Source organism: Narcine bancroftii, chromosome 7, assembly GCF_036971445.1.
Source record: "Narcine bancroftii isolate sNarBan1 chromosome 7, sNarBan1.hap1, whole genome shotgun sequence".
Taxonomy (NCBI): domain Eukaryota; kingdom Metazoa; phylum Chordata; class Chondrichthyes; order Torpediniformes; family Narcinidae; genus Narcine; species Narcine bancroftii.
In genome coordinates, this window is record NC_091475.1 from 149636791 (window position 1) to 149652187 (window position 15397).

Consider the following 15397-nt stretch of genomic DNA (forward strand, 5'->3'; position numbering starts at 1 on the left):
ATACACATGCTGTAATAGGTTATTCTTCAATCCTTTATTTTATCTTGAATGGAGTTGTAATGTTGCATGTGTTAGTCCTTTGTTAAAAAAAAACACACCATAAAGAATCAAAATTCTGCTTATTATTATGCACACAAAAATACACAAAAAAGTTTTTTTTTTCCTTTGTTTGCCCTTTAAAGATCTAAGCTAACTTCAGCTGATGACTCCATAAAGTCATCTCCTTTTCAATCATTCAGTCTTCAACTTTCATCAGGTCTTTGAAAATTCATTGATGTTTATGACTATCCATTAAACAAGAAAATTGATTTTAAACAGGTTTATTGAAGCTTCTTATCAACAACATTTCTGCCAGAGAAGGCAATGAGAATGAAGATTTAGGCAATTGATATTTCAGTCAGTTGTGATTTTGCCAAAGCCACAGAGCAAACAAAAGATAGACTCCAACATGATTCTAAGGAAAGTCAAATTCTACAAGGAATAAAAAGCTAATACACTGGTAAAAAAAAGTTATAAACTGTATGAAGATCTGTGATTAAGTTCCATTCAAAATTAATCTGAATGCATATTCTTTCTCTTCTTCATGAATTGACTAATCTGTGTAGGAATATGTAACCACATTCTATTTTACTGTTACTGTAAAATTGTTTACCTCTGCTTAATGCCTTTTGGACATTTGTTTCTGTGGTTTTATAAGGGGGAAGGGGGGAGTGAACCTTTTCTTTCATTTATACTTTATGTGTATTCATGGAATTAGATCCAGCAAAAATATCATATCTGAAACAGTCAATGAGAATAAAATAGTTTTCATTTTGCATCTTCCTCCTCCCATCATAAGTGTTCCATTCAGAATGACATTATACATCAAGTTCAATGTTCAGATTTGTTGTCAGAATACATACAACCCTGAGATTCTTTTTCCTGTGAGCCAGGCAGAATTTCTACTTATCGGTAGTGCAAAAAAAAACTGTACTTAAGAAAAAAAAATGATACAGAAGAGAGAAATGTAAACAAGAAGGCAGTGCAAACAAACTGTGCAATACAGAAAATAAATATTCAATAATAAATAATGAGCAAAGTAACAGACCTTAAATGAGGCGCTGAGTTTATTGTTGACAAAGTCTGATGGTGGAGGGGTAGCGACTGTTCCTGATCCTGGTGGTACAAGTCTTGTGGCACCTATACCTCAAAGTAACACAACAGAAGATATTTTTCTTGCAAATATTGAGACTGGAGAAGGTTAGATCTTGACTATGCAAACAAGTGAAATGGATTAATAACAATTCATCAGTATATTTTGCATTTCCTATATTTTTTTATTCACATGTCCCTTACTGGAAATAATTCTTCAAAGAAATGTAAATATATTTTCAAATTTCTTTTGATAATTCACTTCAAGTTCATTGGGTTGTTTTACCACATTATATAATTCATTGTATCCAACAACAGTCAGTGAAAACAGAACTGTGGATGAAGAGGAACCTTGGATAATAGGAAAAGCTATATTATGGCATGCGATCTTTGAGTCAGCATTGCATCAGCAACAAAATGTATTTGTTATCTGGTCCTCATTGGCAATGGTTATAGGTCTACAGAGAAGAACACTGCAATAATGGTGATGATTAGTTCAATCTTTGGTTTCTTCTCTCTCCTCTTGATGAAGGATTCCAACCTGAAACATTGCCAGTTCTTTTTATCCTCTTGGTGCTACTTGGCCCATTGTGTTCCTCCAGCAGGTTGTATTTTGCTTCAGATTCCAACAACTGCAACCTTTGGTTTGCCTCAGAATGATAAGCTTTTCCTACACAACTTCATCTTGACCCCAGCATTTATAAGGATGTGAACACTCCTAGAGGAAACAGATGTAGGTAAATATTTCAGACTTCAAATTCCGCATGCAAACAAGTAGGAGAAAGTTCAACAGAATTTCATTTCCTGTACCTCAAGGAAAAGATTATGCCGAGCTGAGGGATATTTTGAACTTTCCACAGAAATTCATTTAAACCTTGTACTCCACATGTTTAAAGATAGAGGCAAAATGCACATCAGAATATATATGCTACATCAAAATTGTTTTACACATTTTACATAAAGTATAGACAACACTGGCTTTAGTTTTATTTATGCTCAATGATCAGAATTCCTTTCTTCTCAAATGTCTAATGCTTGCTTAAGTTAACATTCTGTATTCTATATTTAAAAAAAGTAAAAAATGCAGTTTAAATAATTAATACGGGATTTGAATTTGGCTGGCTAAAGATGGTTCTGTTTAGATCAGAATTCTCAGCACCATACTATTAGACAGGGTCATTATTCAGTTTGGTTTCCAAAAAAAGTTATCATTGAATTACAGTAATGGTAAGTTTTAAGTGGAGCATAAAATCTCTTGAAAATAGCAAGAATGTGACAATGGTAACTCCAGGCCACACAATATTGAACAGCGGGATAACTGAGAATATACAATAAATGAAAGCACAGCAAGAGGTCTGGAGGATCAGAAGGACATTGGAGTATTATCCTTGTCTTTAAAGGTAGACAAACAGTTCAATGATTAAAAAAGGCAGATAGAAAGTTTTCTTTCAGCATCTGCGCCACAGAATATAAGACCAGGGACTTTATTAATAAAACTTCATACAATGCTTGCCAGACCACCATTTTGAGCATTGCATTTCATTCTGGCCACTGCATGAAAAGAAAGGTATGATTTCACCAGAGTGGATGTCTGGGAGATAATATGAGGGGTACCTGAATTTTTTTTACCTCTGAGAAAAAATTAGATGAACTGGTTATTTTTTATGGAAGATACTGAAAGATGACTTAATTGAGGTATATAAAATTATGGAGTAAGAAATGAAATACAGGGCTGCAGGTCAGTAGGTGATGGATGGGCTGTGCAGGAATGAAGGATAATGGGCATATGGAATCAAGGGGCAGGGTGGTGTTGGAGGATGGAAGTGGGTGGGTGGAAGCAGACAAGGATTTTTTGTTCCATATTGCAGCATCTGCAACATCCTGTATCTCTGTATAAAATTATGTACAAGTTATAGACAGTAAATTGAAATTAGATCTTTCTGTAAACTAAGCTCAATATTTACCTTTTATTTAATAACTTGTTAATATTAGTAAATTTGACTGTAGAAAACAGAATATGAATTTATATTAATTATTTGCACAGTCTCACTATGGAAATAGTTCCCAATGGTAATTATATGAAGTGTTCAGCAATGACCAGTAGAATATCCGGTGTGAGCCAAAGATCCTGGCTATTCAAATGTATTAATGTCTGAAATATATCATTTATGAATTTAATGTTTAAATATGTGTGTGGATGATGAGAAACAATTGAAATGTAAAAATTCAAAAGATTGTCAAACTTAACAGCTGCTGTTGATTAACATTCAGAAATCTGGGGTAAATTGCACCAAACTGCACATGCAATTGCAATCATTCAGTTAATAAATACAACAAGAAATATATTTCATTGACATGGTGTGAAAGCTTTGTAATTATGACATTGGATCTGAAATTCAATGGTAGCAAGCTTAAAGCCATATAATGCTCATGGAAGGATTGTAAATTAGTACAAATTATTCTTCAACAGGTGTGGCCTGTTTTGATTCTGGATTATTTCCTGTGCCACGTGTTAGTCAAGGCAAGAAAAGTATCAGGTGGAGGATGAATGCGTGGCTAAAGGGGTAGAGTAAGGGGCAGGGATTAAAGTTCTTGGATCATTGGGACTTTTTTTGGGGAGGTGAGACCTGTACCAAATGGATGGGTTGCATCTGAATCCCAGGGGGACCAAGATCCTGGTGGAGGCATTTGCTAGGCTACTAAGGGGGCTTTAAACTAGTGTGGTTGGGGAAGGAATCCATGTAAAGGAGAACAGCAAAGAGAAGGTTTGTTCACAAATAGAAAAGATTTGTAGACAAAGTTTGGGGGTGGAAAGGCAAGTGATCAAGAAGGAAAAGGATCGGTGCCATGATAGGGGGGTGGGATGATGGTAATCAATAATAGAGTTGTCTGCAAAGATGGGGACAAGCTGAAGGTAAGATGTGGGATATCTCTGAAATGCATTTACTTTAATACTAGGAGTATTGTAAGGAAGGTGGACGAGCTGAAGGTGTGGATAGACAAGGCAGTATGATGTGGTGGTGATTAGTGAGACATGGTTGCAGGAGGGATATGATTGACAGCTAAATATTCTGGGATTTCGCTGCTTTAGGTGTGATAGAATTGGAGGGGTAAGGGGGTGGTGTGGCATTGCTTGTCAGGAAAAATATCACAGTGGGGCTGATGCAAGATAGATTGGAGGGCTCATCAAGGGAGGCGGTATAGGTGGAATTTAAAAATGGAAAAGGAGAAGTTACAATTATAGGGGTGTATTAAAGACCACCTAGTGGGAAGCGAGAAATAGAGGAGTATATGTGTAAGGAAATAGCTGAGATTTGTAATAGCACAGGGTTGTGTTAGTGGGGGATTTTAATTTTCCTAATATAGATTGGGAAACACATTCTGTCAAGTGGCTGGATGTATTAGAATTTGTAAAATGAGGGCAGGATAGTTTTTTGCAGCAATACGTTGAGGTCCCCACTAGAGAGGGGGCAGTGTTGGATCTACTGTTGGGGAATGAGACAGGGCAGGTGACTGAGGTGTGTGTTGGGAAGCACTTCGGATCCAGTGATCATGGCACCATTAGTTTCTATGTAATTATGGAAAGGGATAGGTCTGGTCCAAATATGAAGGTTTTTGAGTGGGGAAAGCCAGATTTGATTAAATGAGAAGGAGTGGTTTGGGTTGATTTGTTTTAATGGAAGGAGGTAGAGGAGAAATGGAGATCATTTAAAGGTGAGATTTTGAGGGTGCAGAATCTTTATATTCCTGTTAGGATAAAAGGCAGGGCCAAAAGTTCGAGAGAGCTGTGGTTTTCAAGGGAGAGTAGAAAGTTGGTTTGAAATAAAAGGGAGGCCTACATAAATACAAGAAGCATGGTATGGACGAGATGCTTGGAAAATACATGGATTGTAAAAATAAACTTAAGAAAGAAAAGAAGATATGAGGTGGCTATAGCGAACAGGGTGAAACTAAATCTGAAGGATTTTTACAAATATGTGAATAGCAAAAGAAGAGTGAAGGATAAAATTGGTCCCTGAGAGAATCAGGGTGGACAAATGTGTGCGGAGCCGAATGAAATGGGGAAGATATTGAATGAGTTCTTCTCTTCGGTATTCACTAGGGAAAAGGATATGGAATTGTATAGGATAAGAGAAGCAAAATGGGTGATTATGGAAAATATAGGGATTAGGAAAGAGGGGGTATTGGAATGTTGGAGGCATATAAAAGTGGATAAGTCTCCGGGTCCTGACAGGATTTTCCCCAGGATCTTGAGGGACGTTAGGGAGGAAATAGCGGAGGCTCTGACAGTGATTTTTCAAAAGTCACTGGCATGGTGCCGAAGGATTGGCGTGTCGCAAACGTGGTTCCTCTGTTTAAAAACAGCTCCAGGTGTAGGCCCAGTGATTGTTTGACATCAGTAGTTGGTAAATTAATGGAAGTCTTCTTAGAGATAATAGGTACAAGCATCCAGAGGGGCAGGAACTGCTCAGGGACACCCAACATGGGTTTGTGCAGGGAAGGTCATGTTTGACAAATCTTGTTGAATTTTTTGAGGAGGTGACTAGGAAGATTGATGAGGGTAGAGTAGTAGATGTAGTCTAAATGGATTTCAGTAAGGCCTTTGAAAAGGTTCCACATGGAAGGTTGGTAAGGAGGGTTCAGGCGCTAGGTATTAATGTTGAGATAGTCAGATGGGTTCAACAGTGGCTAGAAGGTAGATGGCAGAGAGTGATGGTGGATAACTGTCAGGATGGAAGCTGGTGACGAGTGGTGTGCCTCAAGGATTGATGTTGGGCGCCTTGTTATTTGTCATTTACATTAATGATTTGGATGATGAAGTGGTAAATTGGGTTAGTAAATATGTGGATGATACAAAAATAGGGGGAGTTGTGGATAGTTAAGATGGTTTTCTGGGACTGCAGAAGGTTTTGGACTGCTTAGAAGAGTGGGCTGAAAGATGGCAGATGGAGTTTAATATCGATGTGCAAAGTGCTTCATTTTGGGAAGAATAATCAAAGCAAGACATATGCAGTGAAGGGGAGGGCACTGAGTAATGCAAAGGAACAGAGAGATCTTGGAATAACAGTTCATCATTCTTTGAAAGTGGATTCTCATGTAAATAGGGTGCTAAAGAAAGCTTTTGGTATGCTGGCCTTTATAAATCAAAGCATAGAATATAGGAGCTGGGAGGTAATGATGAGACTGTTCAAGGCATTGATGAGGCCAAATTTGGAATATTGTGTGCAGTTCTGGTCCCCAAATTATAGGAAGGATATGAATAACGTCGAGAAGGTGCAAAGAAGATTTACTAAAATTTTGCCTGGATTGCAGTATCTAGAATACAAAGAAAGATTGAGTAGACTGGGTCTTTATTCATTGGAGTCTAGAAGGTTGAGGGGGGATTTGATAGAGGTATTTAAAATTATGAGGGGGTAGATAGAGTAGATGTGAAAAGGCTCTTCCCATTGAGGATAGGTGAGATTGGAATGAGGGATTAAAAGTTAAGGGTTAGGAGGCAAAAGTTTAGAAGTAACATGAGTGGGGGCTTCTTCATTCAGAGAGTGGTGGCTGAGTGGAATGACCTTACAGAAGAGGTGGTTGCAGCAGGGTCAATTTTGTCATTTAAAAGAAGGTTGGATAATTGCATGGATGTGAGGGCATTGGAGAGTTACAGGTAGGTTGGACTAGAGAAGATCACTTAAATCAGTGCGGACTAGAGGGCCAAGATGGCCTGTTTCCGTACTGTAATTGTTATATGGTTATATGGCTTCAATGATAAATAGAACACATTTTCTTTAAATTCAGGAGGCAAAGTGCAGGGAATCATGCAATCTTGATAAAGATCCCAACCCAAAGTGTTAACTGAATCAATGAGTCCCTCCAGCCTCTCTTTGTTAACTCATCCCGAAACAGTTTACTAAATAGCAAGGTTGACCAGCAATCTGGATATTAGGCTACAGGAGTCCAGATTCTCATTAACAGCTTTGGAACCAGAACCACTTAGATTTTGTTTGCCATTTATCTTTGGAAAGCTTTATTTGTGAAACTGATTGGATGCTGAATGATGAGAATTGACAATTTATGACATGGTTACCAATTTCCATATTAACAAAGGCTGATCACTTGAAACAAGTGCTTTTGCCATCTGGCAATCGGTGAATTAAAAATAGAGATAGCCAGTGAAAATAGGAAGTAGTAACCTCATTTTGAAACAATTTTCTGTTTAATGCCGGGAGAAATATGTTAACCATTCAATCAAGCTTATTTTTTTCTTGTTAGGAAATTAAATTGAGTTCAGGCTTGATTGTCTATGAAATACTTTGTGTTGTTTATAAGTTGTGAAAGGCAATCCTTAAATTCATACATGTTCTTCCTTTTTTTTCTCTCTAATTATTTGTGACCATTGAATAGAATGAGCAGGCACAAGAATCTTGCGTAATCATCTGAGACAAAACGAAGCGCCTATTCTATAATTTCTAAAAACCTATCAAAATAAGATCATTTGCTTTCACTCCCTCTCTTGTTCTTTAAATCACTTCAAATTTAAATTGTCTTTTGTCCCAGTGGCCACCTCAACCACCACCCCACCCCACACTTTCTTCCCAAACCCTATTCCTTCCATTAGAATTCTGGTTAAAATCCTCATTGCTTGCACAGTTGATGCCACAAGTTCATCCCTTTTTTTTAAGCTCTCTATTTCAAGTGCTAACATATTGAAAAGTCTGGAGAATACTTTAACTTTTAGAGATGAGAAAGTTAGAATATAATGGCTGGTCCATTTAAGTTGTGGACTAAGTAAAATGCATAATGCCATCTGAAATTGGGAAAAAATATAACATTTTGGCATCAAAGGAGTCAATTTTGCACATTAAGTATGTACTGACTCTTTGTAGAAAAACCCTCTTCAAGATTCAAGATTATTTTATTGTCATGTAATTGTACAGAACATGCAATATTACACAAAATTGCTTTAAGACAGAATCACCATTAGTGTCACCCAGAGTTTCTTGCAGTACGAGAGAAAGAGAGGCAAGAGATTCTATTCAGAGTCACTGTGTGCCCATGAAATCACTTCCAGTACTCCCACAGCCTCTGCAGCTGCAAAGACTCCTGTTAGATCCAAACCTCCAATATGATCAGAAAGCTTTCAGAGCCTGAGGCCCTTCAGGAGCTCTTCTTGCTCTCAGCACCCTCTTGAATACCGTCTCTGATACCTGGGTCCCAATACCCAGGCTCCAGCAGCCTGCAATCTCTGTGGGTCCCCTGACCACAAGTAGCCCACAGCCTGTGTGGGTCGTTCAGCCGCTGAGCCTCTCGCTTGTCTGACCCTGTGGTCACTGTTCTGTAGGATCATCTTCTTTATTTCTCATTATCAACAGAGCGTGTCATCTCCTCCCTTGCTCTTTCCCCAAAATCTTACACCTTAATTTTGCTCAAATTTTCTAAAATACACATTCAATTCTTCATTGAAAGTCTGATTAACTCTTAAAGGAATTGAGTTTTGGTTTATAATTACACGCAGCAAAAAAAAAGCATTTCCTCTCAATTCTTCACCACCCCAAAAATTAACTTATGCCCATCAATTTGAATCATCGATTCAAAATAGGACAAATATATCTTGCATTTGACATTGCATATTCAGAAACAGTTCAGTCAGAGATGTGTGAGAGACTGCAGATGCAAAAAACAAGCTGCTGGAGAAACAGTATCAGTGGAAGAAAACAAATGGCTGTTATTTTGGATTGGAATCCCTCAAGAGTGCAAGTGCAGAGGGGAGATAGTCAGTATAATGAGGACAGGATGGGAGAAGTAGGACAGGGGGCAGTAGGGGATTGGTGAACCAGCTAGGGGTGAAGTTTGATGGACAGATGGGAAAGCAGAGACAGTTGAATGGCAAGGGTCAGCAAATGATAGAAAGGCGAGAGAGAAAAGGAGTCAGGTGGACAAAGATTAATCATACAGGGTGAAGTTGGATACCCTTAGATGGTTGTAATTAGTGCTGTAATTTGGTAGGTACAGAAAGTGATAATGGTGATTAAATGGAAGCTATTATGAAAGTGGTAAAAGACAAATTGGACCACAGTAGTGAGGTCAAGCACAGACCAGGGGACTATTTTGCAGAATATTTGTACTCTGTCCACAATGGGCATCCCAAGCTCCCGGTTGCATGCTATTTTAACTTCCCTTTCCATTCCCACCCTGATCTGTCCATCCATGGTCTTCTCGACTGCCATCCAATGTAAACTGAAGGAACAATACCTCACATTCCTCCTGGGCAGTCTACGGCCCAATGGTGTGAACATTGAATTTTCTAATTTCAGGTAACATGTACCCTCTCTCCTCTTCCATTACTTCCATTCTTTCCCCTTTCTGCCACAATTTTGTCTGCTTTCTCTTATACCCCACCCATTCTCATTTTTCTCCCCCTCCCCTTTCTAATTCCAGCTTGTGGTGAAACCACGATTGTACATATTCGTTATATGTAAATTACATGACCTTTTCTGATTGACCCTGGTGCCACTGGCCAGCTCCTGACTCCTCCCCTTTCTCCCCCATAAAGGCTGTCATGCCTCAAGCCTACCGTCAGTTTGAGTTCGGGTCAGTGTGACCGACCAACAGAAGAGATGCTGTCCATCACTTGGTAATAAAAACTGTCAGTTTTGATTACTTCATTCTTTGTGCAATTGATTGTGCTATCCACAACAGGATTCCTGCCACCCTCCTCCCTCCACTCAAGTTGGATTACAACAGTCCAATTTATCTGGAGTACTTTCGACCTTCCTTTTTTGTTCTCGGTTGCATATCAAAGTATTCACTCCTCTGAAAATCTTGCTGTTGTGAGAAATCTTTTCATGTGAAGCTGTTGCTTATGGGCTAAAAATACAACATTGTAACTAATTAAATAATTATTTCCTTCTAAATAATTTGAGAAGAGAATTGTTGCTTGATATTTTTTTAAAAAGTTTAATTATTTTGCACCACTAATTTCCTGTTCTTAACACCCAGAAAGTTGTACTCTGTTGTTCTAGTGTTCTAGTGCTTGTAACAGAGAACAAAATATTGTTCATTGGATCCATTCTCCATGCTGACTGGTATCATGTAAAACTGTGTGAACACCCTAAAACTTTACACAATCTTTCTCATTGAATTGCTGTTATCTCCAACAAATTTCTCAGAATGAAGCTAATCTATAGGACAAGTGGGAAGCTGTTCAATCTGTGTCTCTTCCACTCTAGTTCCAAAGTCACCCCAACTTTAGTTATTAGCTGCATCATGCTGACAATATGTGTGTTTGGACCTTAAACTCCAAGTTATCTCACTGAACTCCTTCACTGAAGCATTTAGCCTTAATATCTACAAAATAAATCTTGGCATTCTTTTACCAATCTGCCCTCATGTACAATATGTCCTTTAATAAAGGTGCTGATGAAACCCTGGAAAATATGACCACTTCCCATATCTCAGGAGTATATTGAAGGCAGTTATCCTTGATGACATTCATCGATGTGCCAGCAAAACTGTTTGAGGAAAAGAAAGTTGGAGGGTCAAGACTTGAAGTCTCCCACAAAGCACTGTGCAGCAATCATCGTCACCCTGGAGACTGCATCTAGACTCCTCATGGTATACAATTCAATTGATCTGGCATGATATCACCAATACTGCCTTTGCAAAATAGTCCACTGGAAGCTAATGTAAGTGATCAATCCTTAATAATGCTCATGGTGCAGCATAATGGCACAACTAGTAAAGTTGCTGTCTGACAGTTCCAGCGACCCAGGCTCAATCCTGTTTTTTGACGCTGTCCATACAGAATTTCACATTCAGATTCAGATTTTAGATTTTTTGTCAGAGTACAAACATGACATCACATACAACCCTGAGATTCCTTTTTCCTACGGACAAGGAAGAATTGCTACTTATTGGTAGTGCAAAAAAAACTGTACACAATGTATACATGTAAACAAATAAAGAACAGATAACAAATGTAAACAAACAGCCATGCAGAGAGAATTTAAAAAATCAATAAAATGCACTGGAATTTGTTGTTGAGGAGTCTGATAGTGGAGGCTGTTCCAGAACCTGGTGGTATAAGTCTTGTGGCATTTATACCTCTTTTCTGATGGCAGATGTGAGAACAGAGCATGTGCTGGGTGGTGTGGATCCTTGATGATGGCAGCGTTCCCTATGGATGTTCTCGATAGTGGGGAGGGTTTTGCCAGTCATGTCCTGGGCTGTGTTCACTACCTTTTGGAGGGCTTTACCAGACCATAATGCAGCTGGTCAGCATACTTTCCACTATACCTCTTTTAAAATATATTTTATTTTTGATTTTTTTTCCATAAATATACATATTAAAATGTTCAATTTTCAAAATATAAAAATATATATGTATATAACTTTCTTTTACAAAACAATACAAAAAACAGCAACACTTTCTCTCCCTCCCTATTCCCAGTATAAATCTGTACACTGTCAATGCTTACAATTGGGTTTAAAAAGGAACATCTTCATTGGGGAGGTCACATATTTTTATAATAGTAACACCTTTTTATATTTGGGCTCCTATATAGTTCTCATATGGTTTCCATATTTTTATAAAATCATCTTATTTATTTTTTAGATTGTGTGAGTTTTTTCCCATAGAAATGTCTTCCATCATGCTATTTGTAGAGGGGAGTCAGACTTCCAAGTAATCGCAACACTTTTATTTGCCACAGCTAAAAATATTTTAACAAATCAAATTTGGTTAGTTTATTATTTATTTCAATAAAATTGCCCAAAAGATAAATCTCTGAGTTGTCCATGAAGGCCACCCCTGTTATTCTTGTTAATATTTCAGTAATATCCCGCCAGAAAGGTCTCACCTTCACACACCACCATATAGTGTGTACAAATGTTCCTATTTCTATTCCACATCTAAAACACATCTCCGATATTTCTGAGTAAAAACACAAAATGCTGGAGAAGCTCAGCAGGTCAAATAGTGCCCTTTATGTAGCAAAGGTAAAGATACAGAATCAAAGTTTTGGGATTGAGCCCTTCATCAAAGTATGAGAAAATGCCAGCAAGCGCCCAAACAAAAGAGTAGGGGTGGTGGAAGGGGAGGATGGAAAAGCAGGAGATGATAGGTGGAGGAAGGAGGGAGGGGACAGCAGCATTGAGGGGGAGTGGGGATGGTAAGGCTGTGTCGGTGAAAGAACTAGAAGGACAGGAAAAGAGGGGAGAGGAAAGAAAAGGCAAGCAGGTTTAATGGAAATAGTAAAGTCAATGTTCGTGCCATGTGGCTGGAGGTGCCCAGATGGAAAATAAGATGTTGTTCCTCCAATCTGCAGGTGGCCAGGGTAGGACAGTACATACAGCCATGGACAGTCACGTGAGTGTGGGAATGTGACCTGGCTTTGAAATGGTTGGCCACCGGAAGGTCACTGTGGCACGAGATGGCAGCAGACCATCTTTCACCCAAACAGACCTACCATCCTCCCCTCCCCCTCAATGCTGCTGTCCCCTCCCTTCTTTCTACTGCCTTGCCACCATCCCCCCTCCCTCATCCTACTCTGTTTTTCAGACACTTGTTGGCATTTTCTCATGCTTTGATGAAGGACCCAAGCCTGAAACTTTGGTTACATATTATAACTTCACCTTTGCCTCTGTAAAGGACACTATTTGGACCTGGTGAACTTTTCTGGGACATTGTCCTTTTACTATAGAATTTTGTGATTTATTTCTGATATTTCAGATTTTGATTTATGTTATTTCTGTGGTGTGAGATATAATTGATGTAGGAAATTTTATTGCACTAATTCATATCTTGCATTTATAATTGATGTCATACATCCAAACACCAATCAGACCAGCATCTTTCCATTATTGTGATTCCTAGATCCGACTCCCATCTCTCTCTTGATTTCTGTAAACCTGGTTTTGCATTTAGGTGTATTCCCCAGCCAAATCATTCTTTCCATCTCACTAACTTCAGGTGGGGCCGAGTTTGGTCCACAACTTTGTCTTAAGAACAATCTTAACTGAAGAAAGCAGAAGAATGTCCCATGAGCTATTCCATACTTATTTCTTAATTTTTCAAAAGACATGAGAGATCATTCCATATAACAATCATCAATATATCTTATTCAGTTATCATACCATGAATTCAATATTTTGTTACCCAGATTCATGGACAGTAGTACATTTTTACATAAAGGTGTCCTCAGTCATATACCTACTTTTCCTTGATATATTCATTTATTTATTGCCATGTGTATTAATATAGGATTATCTTTTTTTTTTGGTTCTTGCCAGAGGACTGGCTGCCTAATGTTTCACTTAGAATAAGAGAAACAAAAATGCACTCTGTGGTGACCTGAAAGAAAGAAGTTATCATTTGGAGAACCCTGAGGGGGGCAAGTTTTGTCAGCAAGACACTGGAGTGGCTGATTAAAAAGGAATCAGTTGTGGATGTCCTGGAACAACAAATCTCTCTCTAAAAACTGACAAGAACCTTCCTAAGCAGTAACCATTTACCTTTCAAGCACCAAAGCCTGGTGAACTTTATAAATGTTAAATTCTATGCATAGTATAAGAATTGCCTGCAACCAGTGAACTTGGAGGAATGTGAACCAAAGAACTTTTCTGAACTTACACACACATTACATACACGTGCACTTAGAATTAGATGGGGGTTAAGTTAGGTTAGTTAAGTCAATAGTGATAAGTTAAAGTGTGATTCTGTTTTCATGTTTAAGGATAATTAAAAGTAACTTTTGTTTAAGTAACCTTTTTGTCTTGGTGAATATCTATTGTTGCTGGGTTTTGGGGTCCTCTGGGCTCGTAACAATCTATAGTTAGGTATCACAGTTGACATGGAGAATGTAGGTCAAAAACATCCATTTCATTTCTGCACAATTCCATGTTTCTATAATTTCTGGCCAATGATCACTCAAAACAGCAAATCAACATTCAGGGATGGCATTGAGAACCTTGAGTCTATTTGTCGGGAATATACTAAATTCCAGAGCAGATGGCAGAAGGAGATCATCACCTCCCAAATTCTGTGGGATTCATGTTGGCCACCTCAGAACTAAATTGGAAGGAAGTCATCCTCACTCCCAATGGACTTCCCAAGAAGAATTCTATATAAATATGTTCTCACATCTTACCAGCAATGAAATATCAAGCAAAACTGTGTGAATGAAACATCAATGCATGCCACTCTTAGTATTTTTTTATCTGTATCACAATCTTTTTGTAGAGACATTTTGTAGATAGTCTTCAAACTTCTGGTGATATATTTCTTTTTGTTATTGTCATTGGAAATTGGCCAGATATTTTCATTTTTACGTGAGGATCAATTGACCATATAATTAAACTTTTTCTTAAAAAAACAACCACTGACTAAAGCCCAAAGCGTTCTTTGAAACGTGACACCTGCTTTCACAAAAATGTCAACTGGTTTAAACTTTTTTTTGTTCGTTTGCATTCTGCGTTTTGAGCAAGCAATGGAAAAACACAAACGCACGATTGACAAATGATAGATGGCTTTTTAAATTAACATTCACCACAGAGTCAGACGTATTAGGAGAACTGTGCAACCCCCCAAAAAAATCAGTTGCATTGCTTTTTTAGTGTGTGTTCTCCGATCCACCGATACTGTGGAGCCAGCCTGTCTAACTTTGAAAGGAAATGTGGGCCTGTTTCTTGACAGCAGATTATTGTCAGCTGAGATAGATTTCTTATCCCTCTGCGCCTCGCCATTGGATATTCGGGCGCTAGAGCTGACATCACTCTGTTGCTGGGTGGAAAACTGCTGGGGCAAAACTTGTTTGTTTTGCGGAGATTTGTCTCATTTAACTATCGAATGAAATCTTTCTGCAATAATACACTGTGTGTGTGTGCATTTTAGAGCCAGGGACTTCCATTAACAGTAACATTGACATAAATATATTAAAATTCCCAACTATTCGTCCAATGAGTAAAGTACAACAGATACTGGGGTACTGTTGCACACTCACGAGTACGACCTTTGATAATTGCCGATGAAAGAGGACACATGTTGTTACACAATTAAGATTTGCACAAGAAAGGGTCTTAAGGACTGCATTGTTGTCCAACATATTAAATTTGTTTTCATGACGAACATGTTTTTGTGAATTCTAACAGAATTGTTAAACCAATTTCTTCCCTTTGCTTTATCAATGATTTTGGCTGACAGTCACTCTTCCTTGTTGGATTGAACGTGAATCCCTCCCGGGCAAATGGAGCAGGCATTCGGCGCTTTTAACATGCCAGC